We start from the raw sequence: 11,022 nt of genomic DNA on the forward strand, positions 1-11,022 counted from the left end.
TTTTCCTTTTGCCTTTAATCTTTCCCAGCAGTTGGGTCTTATCCATTGCATCACATGGCTAAAATACTGACACTTTAGCTTCAGCATCAATCCTTCTAATGAATGTTCAAGGTTCATTTTCTTTAGGATTGACTGGTTTGATCTCCTTGCAGTCCAAGGGGACCACTCAAGAGTCTTTACCAGCACCACAACTCAAAAGCATCAATTCTTCGACACTCATTCCTCTTTGTGGTACAATTCTCACATCTGTGCATGACTATTGGAAAAGCCATAACTTTACTATAACAGACCTTTGTTGGCAAAGTGATGGCTGCTTTTTAATATGCCATCTATGTTTGACATGACTTTCCTTCCAAGGAGCAAGCATCTTTTCATTTCATGGCTGCATTTTCCATCCATAGTGATTTTGCAGCCAAAGAAAAGAAAATTTGTCACTGTTTCCACTTTTTTCCCATCTTTCTTCCATGAAGTGATGGAATCAGATGCCATGATCTTAGTTTTTAGAATGTTGAATTTTAAGCCAGCTTTTTTACTGTCCTCTTTCACTCTCATCGATAGGCTCTTTAGTTCCTCTTCACTTTCTGCCATTAGAGTAGTATCATCTAATGAGGTTGTTGATATTTCTCCTTGAAATCTTGATTTTAACTTATGATTCTTCCAGCCTGGTATATCGCATGATGTAGTCTGCACATAAGAGAAATAAACAGGGTGACAAAATACAGCCTTGTCATACACCTTTCCCAATTTTGAACCAGTCAGTTATTCCTTGTAAGCTTCTAACTGTTGCTTCTTGATCTGCATACAGGCTTCTCAGGAGACAGGTAAGGTGGTCTGGTATTCCCATTTCTTTAAGAATTTTCCACAGTTTGTTGTGATCTACACAGCCAAAGGCTTTGACGTAATCAATGAAGTTAAGTTATATATAATCACTACTCAATCCTTAGTGCTTAAAACAATGCCTGGCATATATTAAGTGTACATAATAAATATGCTAATGAGTGAATGAGTAAAGTAACATGATTGTTCATAAATACCTGACTATCATAACTGGTTCAGGAATAGTTTGGAATTTTTGATAATTTTTATCTTTTACATATATAATTATAGATAAAGATATATGCATGCTTTTGAAGAGTGCATAGATGAGTAAGTATTTAAAAGTTTTAATTGACTTATTTTCTTCCATCCCAAGATTAGGAAGTATGAAAGAAGTAAGGCTTTCCTATAACCATGGAGATACGAAGAGGAAATCAAGGAAAAAATGGAATCGGGTAAGTGAAAAAAAGTCAAACTAGAATGGTTTCAGGCCTGAGTTAAAGCATGCATTTCTCTATAACTGGGAAACACAACATAAATAAAATCTAGTTGGATAGAGACAAGGGCAGACCAAATATTTATTAGAAAAATTATTTTTCCTTACCTGATATAGCAACTAAACTACATTCCTCTGTTTTTATCTAATTTTATAAATATAGGTTTGTGACGGCTGAAAAATAAGCACAGCTGTTTTCACTTGATGTTTAAATTAATTTAAAATAAGTTGTTTGAATTATGATTTTTGTCAACTGTTCATCACTGATATTTGAATAATATCTTATAAAAATAATATTCACATGCATATTGCTATTTAATCTTTAAAAAAATCCCTGTGAGAGAGGCATGAAAATCCACTTTTCATGAGAAAATAAGAAAATCCATTCTTATTTAACAGAAAGTTAATTTACTGGTTCACTGTCACCAAGTTGTAAGACTTAGCAAAATCAGATTCAGATAGTAAACTGCTGAATATTAAACTCTTCACATACATGATTCACAAACTGTGGTACACTAACAAATATTAACTTTTGTCTTTTAAACGTGTACTTGAAAAAACTTATTTCAGCATCTTCATATTGTATGCCATTCTGGTAAGTAAAATGTTCAAGATAAGGTGTTCATTAGCTGTTTGCCTTATTTCACAACGTTGATTTCCAAAAAGTCACACAATAAAAATTTAAAATTGACAATCTTATTACACTTTATTAACCACCTCACAACAATTATTTCCCACAAGTGAATTTTTGCTTTCTTTTGTTTTTATAAACAGACAGAAATAAAAGACTTTATTAAAAAGAACTTGTCACAGTTATCATGATACTTACACACCTAGGTTTCAAAGCCCCATATCTAAATGATTGAATGTTGTTGGTATATTTCACTTGATAATAAACCAAGCAGTGCATTAGGGCTAGAATTTGGAAAGCCCCCTTAAAATGAGCTAAGATATGGGAAAATGTTGTATTAGTCTTAATACTAGAAAAAATTTTTTTGATAATTCCTTGAGGATAATCAATATAAGAGGCAAATGGATAGGATTTGCTGATTTCAATAGCTCAAGTTGTGAGGTTGGAAAAAAATCCATGTAGCCAAGCAGCCAAAGACAAGTTTAAATAAGTTCATTTAATTTGTTTTTAATATTTAAATATAATGATTATTATGTTTGCTTATCAATTGTTAATATTATGCCAAACATGCATTTTCTTTATTTGATTATTTCATTAATATATTTATTTTGCCTTATAGTTCAAACTATATGTGCCTAACATGCTACTGGAGATCAGTGGCGAAATAGATCCACAAAGAATGAAAAGATAGAGCCAAAACAAAAACAACACCCAGCTGTGGATGTGATTGGTAATAGAAGCAAAGTCCAATGTTGTAAAGAGCAATACTGCATAGGACCCTGGAATGTTACATCCATGAATCAAGGCAAATTGGAAGTGGTTGAACAGGAGATGGCAAGAGTAAACATTGACATTTTAGAAATCAGCAAACAAAAATGGACTGGAATGGGTGAATTTAAATCAGATGAACATTATATCTACTATTGTGGGCAAGAATCCCTTAGAAGCAATGGAGTAGCCATCATAGTCAACAAAAGAGTCTTGAAATGCAGTACTTGGATGTAACCTCAAAAACGACAGAATGATCTCTGCTAGTTACCAAGGCAAATCATTCAATAATCCGAGTCTATGCCCTGGCACATAATGCTGAAGAAGCTGAAGTTGAAGGATTCTATGAAGATCTACAAGACATTCTAGAACTAACATTCAAAAGAGATGTCCTTTTTTCATTATAGGGGACTGAAATACAAAAGTAGGAAGTCAAGAGATACCTGGAGTAAAAGGCAAATTTGGCCTTGGAGTACAAAACGAAGCAGGTGAAAAGCTAACAGAGGGTTGCCAAGAAAAGGCACTAGTCATAGCAAACACCCTCTTCCAACAAAATAAGAGAAGACTCTACACATGGACATCACCAGAAGAACAATATGGAAATCAGATTGATTATATTCTTTCTGGCTAAAGATGGAGAATCTCTATATAGTCAGCGAAAGCAAGACTGGGAGCTGACTGTGGCTCAGATCATGAACTCCTTATTGCCAAGTTCAGATTTAAACTGAAGAAAGTAGGGAAAACCACTAGACCATTCAGGTATGACCTAAATTAAGTCCCTTATGATTATACAGTGGAAGTGACAAATAGATTTAAAGGATTAGATGTGATAGACAGAGTGCCTGAAGAACTATGGACAGAGGTTCATGACATTGTACTGGAGGCAGTGATCAAGACCGTCCCCAAGAAAAAGAAATGCAAAAAGGCAAAATGGTTGTCTGAAAAGACCTTACAAATAGCTGAGAAAAGCAGAGAAGCTAAAGGCAGAGAAAAGGAAAGATATACCCATCTGAATGCAGAGTTCCAAAGAATAAGATAAGAAAGCCTTCCTCAGTGATCAGTGAAAAGAAATAGAGAAAAACAATAGAATGGGAAAGACTAGAGATCTCTTCGAGAAAATTGGAAATACCAAAGGAACATTTCATGCAAAGATGGGCACAATAAAGAACAGAAATGGTATGGACCTAACAGAAGCAGAGGATATTAAGAAGAGGTGACAAAAATACACAGAAGAAATATACAAAAAAGATCTTCATGACTCAGATAATCACAATGGTGTGATTACTCACCTAGAGCCAGACATCCTCGAATGTGAAGTCAAGTGGGCCTTCCCCTTGATGGGGAAACAATGGAAACAGTGACAGACTTTATTTTGGGGGGCTCCAAAATCACCACAGATGGTGACTGCAACCATGAAATTAAAAGACACTTGCTCCTTGGTAGAAAAGCTATGACTAACCTAGACAGCATATTAAAAAGCAGAGACTACTTTGCCAACAAAGGTCCATCTAGTCAAAACTATGGTTTTTCCAGTAGTTATGTACGGATATGAGAGTTGGACTATAAAGAAAGCTGAGTGCCAAAGAATTGATGCTTTTGAACTGTGGTGTTGGAGAAGACTCTTGAGAGTCCCTTGGCCTGCAAGGAGATCTAACCAGTCCATTCTATAGGAAATCAGTCCTGAATATTCTTTGAAGGACTGATGCTGAAGCTGAAGCTCCAATACTTTGGCCACCTGATGCGAAGAGTTGACTCCTTGGAAAAGACCCTGATGCTGCGAACGATTGAAAGCACGAGAAGGGGCTGACAGAGGATGAGATAGTTGGATGGCAACACCGACTCTATGGACATGAGTTTGAGTAAGCTCCAGAAGTTGGTGAAGGACAGGGAAGCCTTGCATGATGTAGTCCATGGGGTCACAAAGAGTCAGATAGGACTGAGTGACTGATCTGAAGTGAACTGAACTGATAGTTCAGACAGTGCTTGGTTAGAAGTCTTTCTTTTTTCCACATAATCTGGCAACATTAAGACATATAAAACATTACCGTTCAATAGGTTATAACAAAAACCTTTAAAAGTAAGTTAAACAATGGTATAAATGTATAAAATACTTAGTAATCAACTAAACAAGAAACCAACAAAAGCTATGTGTTAAAAATTATAAAACTTTACAGAAGGACCTACAGAATATCTGAATATTTGAAAAGTCAGTCATGTTGCTGATGGGAAGACTTACTTTTTCAAATGTATAAGTCTTTTATACTTTCAATTAATTGATACATTATTGATATAATATTAATAATATGTCCAAATCATTTGTTAAGTTGATTTGCATGTTCAGCTGGAAAATAAATATAAGAGAATATGGGAATAGGGAAAAAATGTTTGAAAAAGCAAAGTGAAGGGTATATGCTATACCGGTTAACCAAACGGATATGAGTTTGAGCTAACTCTGGGAGATAGTGAAGGACAAGTTAGCGTGGCATGAGATGACAAAGAATTGGACACAGCAATTTAATAACTTCAACAAATTTCAAAGTTACATCAAATATTTGCAAATAAATCAGTAGAATATATTAAAATATAAAGAAATAGATATATATTTATGTACAGGTGGATTATCCTACAGCTGATATTGTGATAAATAACAATATATCTAGAAACTAATTTAAAATTAGATCCTTATCTCACACCATTGAAATATTTAAATTGAATATGGGGACTCTTGAAAACTTCAAAAACATAGAAGTATGGAAGGAAACATAAAAAATGTTATTTTCTGATGTTGCAGTTAGAAAATCATCTTAAGACATGCATGAAACTTGTCTGAATGAATGAAACAGAGTGGTAAAGATATATTTGACCAAAAAAATGAAACAATAAAAAAGGAAAATCAACTATGAATGTCTATAAAGTCAAAAATATTCAGAGAAAAGTGGAAAGTACATACGTTCAGATTCATCTAAAAGTAAACCTCAAGTCACAGTTGGGGGTGATTCAGATCAGGATGCAGGAGACAACCTGAAGAGAGCAAACAACAGGAGGCTTGAGTAAGAAGTTTTGAACTTCCAACTGCAGAGTTATGGGATAATATTCACAGAGTCCTCAGTCTAAAATTGCACATAGAAGACTGCTGATTCTCACTGAGATGGACCTGTTTAGTTCTCTGCCTGCTCAATGGACCTGTTTTAGCTTTCTGCCTGCTCAGTCACTGGTTAAGAGGTATTTGTTGGGAAGCACCTTACCTGAGTGAACCTGGCAGTTAATCCAGAGGGACAGTAGGGGGGCTGTGAGTCAGTATTGCTTCCCACAAAGGGAGATCTGAGTAGTATTTTTATTTCCACTCCAAAAGACATAATATTTTAAAAAGACATGTAAATAGGGCTTTCCGGGTGGAGCTAGTAGTAAAGAACCTGCTTGCCAATGCAGGAGACCTAAGAGAGGCAGGTTCAGTCCTTGGGTAGGAAAGATGCCCTGGAGTAGGGCATGGGAATCCACTCCAGTATTCTTGCCTGGAGGATCCCATGGACAGAAGAACATGGTGGGCTACAGTCCATAGGGTTGCAAAGAGTTGGACACGACTGAAGCAAGCCACTAATCACACACACATGTGCGAGTCATTAGAAGTAAAATAACCCAACAGAGATGAGTAAGAATATGAGCAAACCTCAATGTAAAAAATGAATTCATATCATAAAAAATCTATGAAAATCAGTTCCATCAAAGAAAGATTAAGTGAAGTGACAGTTAAATACACATTTTTACTTATCAGATTGCAAAAGCATTCAGTTCAGTTCAGTCGCTCAATTGTATCCAACTCTTAGCGACCCCATGAACCACAGCACACCAGGCTTCCCTGTCCATCACCAACTCCCGGAGTTTACCCAAACTCATGTCCATTGGGTTGGTGATGCCATCCAACCATCTCATCCTGTGTCGTCCCCTTCTCCTCCTGCCTTCAATCTTTCCCATCAACAGAATCTTTTCAAATGAGTCAACACTTTGAATGAGGTAGCTCAAGTATTGGAGTTCCAGCTTCAAAATCAGTCCTTCCAATGAACACCCAGGACTGATCTCCTTTAGCATTGGCTGGTTGGATGTCCTTGCAGTCCAAGGGACTCTCAAGAGTCTTCTCCAACACCGCAGTTCAAAAGCATCAATTCTTCGGTGCTCAGCTTTCTTTAGAGTCCAACTCTCATATCCATACATGACCACTGGAAAAACCATAGCCTTAACTAGACAGACCTTTGTTAACAAGGTAATGTCTCTGCTTTTAAATATGCTGTCTAGGTTGGTCATAACTTTCCTTCCAAGGAGTAAGCGTCTTTTAATTTCATGGCTGCAATCACCATCAGCAGTGATTTTGGAGCCCCCCCCCCAAGTCTGCCAGTGTCTCCACTGTTTCCCCATCTATTTGTCATGAAGTGATGGGACTGGATGCCATGATCTTCATTTTCTGAATGTTGAGCTTTAAGCCAACTTTTTCACTCTCCAGTTTCACTTTCATCAAGAGGCCCTTTAGTTCTTCTTCACTTTCTGCCATAAGGGTGGTGTCATCTGCATATCTGAGGTTATTGATATTTCTCCCGGCAATCTTGATTCCAGCTTGTGCTTCCTCCAGCCCAGCATTTCTCATGATGTACTCTGCATATAAGTTAAATAAGCAGGGTGACAATATACAGCCTTGACGTACTCCTTTCCTGATTTGGAACCAGTCTGTTGTTCCATGTCCAGTTCTAACTGTTGCTTCCTGACCTAAATACAGGTTTCTTAAGAGCAGGTCAGGTGGTCTGGTATTCCCATCTTTTTCAGAATGTTCCACAGTTTATTGTGATCCACACAGTCAAAGGCTTTGGCATAGTCAATGAAGCAGAAATAGATGTTTTTCTGGAACTCTCTTGCTTTTTCGATGATCCAGCAAATTTTGACAATTTGATCTCTGGTTCCTCTGCCTTTTCTAAAACCAGCTTGAACATCTGGAAGTTCATGGTTCACGTATTGCTGAAGCCTGGCTTGGAGAATTTTGAGCATTACTTTACTAGCCTGTAAGATGAGTACAACTGTGTGGTAGTTTGAGCATTCTTTGGCATTGCCTTTCTTAGGGATTGGAATGAAAACTGAGCTTTTCCAGTCCTGTGGCCACTGCTGAGTTTTCTAAGTTTTCTGGCATATCGAGTGCAGCACTTTCACAGCATCATCTTTGAGGATTTGAAATAGCTCAACTGGAATTCCATCACCTCCACTAGCTTTGTACATAGTGATGCTTCCTAAGGCCCACTTGACTTCACATTCCAGGATGGCTAGCTCTAGGTGAGTGATCACAACATCGTGATTATCTGGGTCATGACGATCTTTTTTGCACAGTTTTTCTGGGTATTCTTGCCACCTTTTCTTAATATCTTCTGTTTCTGTTATTTCCATACCATTTCTGTCCTTTATTGAGCCCATCTTTGCATGAAATGTTCCCTTGGTGTCTCTAATTTTCTTGAAGAGATCTGTAGTCTTTCCCATTCTATTGTTTTCCTCTATTTCTTTGCATTGATGGCTGAGGAGGTCTTTCTTATCTCTCCTTGCTATTTGCACGAGCATTAAACAGTTTCAATTTGCTGGTGTTATACATGGCACTGAGCAATTTTGAAGGGCAACTGTGTCATAATTCTAAAAATTAAACTTACAGTTCTTTTTATTGAACAAGTTCACTTTGAGTTTTCTAGTCAGACATATTTATAATGGTGAAAATATGTGTGATATTCTATATATCCACCACTAAAAGAATGGTAGGTTAATTATTGGGAAGTTTAATTATTTTACCTGTTTACTTGTCAATAAATAAATCAGAAAGTGAAGAACTAAAGAGTCTCTTGATGAAAGTGAAATAAGAGAGTGAAAAATTTGGATTAAATCTCAACATTCAGAAAACTAAGATCATGGCATCCAGTCCCATCACTTCATGGCAAATGATGAGGAAATAATGGAAACAGTGAGAGAATTTATTTTTGGGGGGCTCCAAAATCACTGCAGATAAGGATTGCAGCCATGAAAGTAAAAGACACTTGCTCCATGGAAGAAAAGCTATGACCAACCTAGACAACATATTAAAAAGCAGAGACATTACTTTGCCAACAAAGGCCCATCTAGTCAAAGCTATGCTTTTTCCAGTAGTCACATATGGACGTGAGAGTTGGACACTAAAGACAGCTGAGTTCTGAAGAACTGATGCTTTTGAACTGTGGTGTTGGAGAAGATTCTTGAGAGTCCGTTGGACTGTAAGGAGATCCAACCAGTCAATACTAAAGGTAATCTGTCCTGAATATCCATTAGAAGGACTGATGCTGAAGCTGAAACTCCAACAGTTTAGCCATCTGATGTGAAGAGCTGACTCATTTGAAAAGACTCTGATGCTGGGAAAGATTGAAGGCCATTGGAGAAGAGGACGACAGAAGATGAGCTGGTTGGATGGCATCACTGATTCAATGGACATAAGTTTGAGTAAGTTCCGTGAGTTTTTGATGAACAGGGAAGCCTGGCATGGTGCAGTCCATGTGGTCACAAAGAGTCAGACATGACTGAGCGACTGAACTGAACTGAACTTTTCAATAAAATAGCTATAATTCCCTACTCACAGATTTGTTTGGTGAGTAAGGATTTATACATGACATTTAAAGTGCTCAGAATATCAACCAACATATGGTATGTACTCAATATTTGATAGCATTCATTAACATTATGCAATATTATGTAATTAAAATACTAGACAAATAAACACATATTACTGAAATGGAAAGAATTCTTCATTTTTGTTGAATGAAAAAATTAAGTTGAAGAAAAATGTTAATATGCTATTCTACTAAAAATAAAACTTATAAGTGTGTTAGTATATATGCATGTGTACAGAAAAATATCTGAACAGATAGTTTATAAACTGTTAGCAGTGATCACTGTGGGGAATGAGAAAGGGTTATACATAGGAATTCACTATTACTCAAAAAAGTTCTGAATTTTGGCTAGTAGCTCTATGATAGCACAAATTATTTTTTTAATTCTATTTATGAAATTAAGTAAAAAAGGAATAAATTAGTAATATTCCAAATAATATAGTACTGCATTAAATTTAGCACACATGCAGTTAAAGAACAAGCCAAGATTAAAAATGTGCACTGGTACTAAAAATTTCTTTGAACTTATGTTATATATAGCCCAAATACCATTTACTAATATGTATTCATTCCTTATGGAGAAGAAAATGGCAACCCACTCGTGTTCTTGCCTGGAGAATCCCAGGGATGGCGGAGCTTGGTGGGCTGCCGTCTATGGGGTCGCACAGAGTCAGACACGACTGAAGCGACTTAGCAGCAGCATACATTCTTTAAAAGGAACACATATTTGGTTCTTATTTGTTTGGTATATTCCGCTCAAGGCTTACAATTTGTAGAAATTCTATATCTGTGAATCACTGTAAGAATAAAAAATAAATAAAAATAAGAATTAAAAAATCACTCCTAATCAGGAGTTAATGATATAGTTGAAAATTTGAAAATGATATAAATTTTGAAACCAAAATTCTTGCAATATTCCAAACACTTTCTTATTGTACATCTTATATGTGTCAGCTTGTGCTGGACTGACCAATTAAAAAAAAAAAAAAAGATTGCTTTAAAACCCCCAAAGCCCCTGCCCACTTACTATGGGAAATGCTTTTTCAAACCATTTGCTTCAGCTATATTAACTCAGTCATAGCTCCTGCCACTGTGATTAGATTGTGCACATGATTTGAACTAAGACAACAATAGTATTATCTTTATTTAAATAGAGCAATTGAAATATGGAGGATTTATGGCCCAAAATTTACCAACAAGAGCACTTCCACAGCTAGAGCAAGTCTAGAGGAACTAGTCTCTCCTCTAGTTGCTAAGCTTATAATATGTGAATGAAACTTGAATCTGGCCATGGCCCAGTGTTTCACAGCTTGCCTGATTTCTTTGGGATATAATGAAACCAGTTAGAAAATGAAAAGGTTGAGGGAGCTACAAGGACAGATATTTCAATGACATCTAAGATCCTGGTCTAGTTGTTTCAATGGGGATTTCTCCTCTGTCCCTTCATGTGCTTTGGTAATAGGGCAATGCATCTAACTTTTTTCATGAACAATTTTGAGTTGTATTTCTCTTGCTTTTAGTAAATGGTCTTATACTATATATATATGTGCAAATACACAAACTTACATATAATTTCTAGGCATTTTTAGAACCCTTGAAATTCATCATGGAATCCAGATTATGAGCCACAGTCATAGAAGACTGATTAGTTTGAT

At 36.3% G+C, this 11,022-nt stretch overlaps 1 long non-coding RNA gene across 1 annotated transcript; it reads left to right on the top strand.

The window, feature by feature from the left end:
* The first annotated feature begins 1,197 nt into the window (after window positions 1-1,197).
* On the top strand, window positions 1,198-3,792 carry LOC145538377 (uncharacterized). Its single transcript, XR_014076816.1, has 2 exons — window positions 1,198-1,271; window positions 2,563-3,792. It is a non-coding gene; the product is annotated as an uncharacterized LOC145538377 (long non-coding RNA).
* The last annotated feature ends 7,230 nt before the right edge of the window (window positions 3,793-11,022 follow it).

The sequence above is a fragment of the Giraffa tippelskirchi genome, chromosome 1, assembly GCF_054371585.1.
Source record: "Giraffa tippelskirchi isolate mGirTip1 chromosome 1, T2T-mGirTip1v1.2.pri, whole genome shotgun sequence".
NCBI lineage: Eukaryota > Metazoa > Chordata > Mammalia > Artiodactyla > Giraffidae > Giraffa > Giraffa tippelskirchi.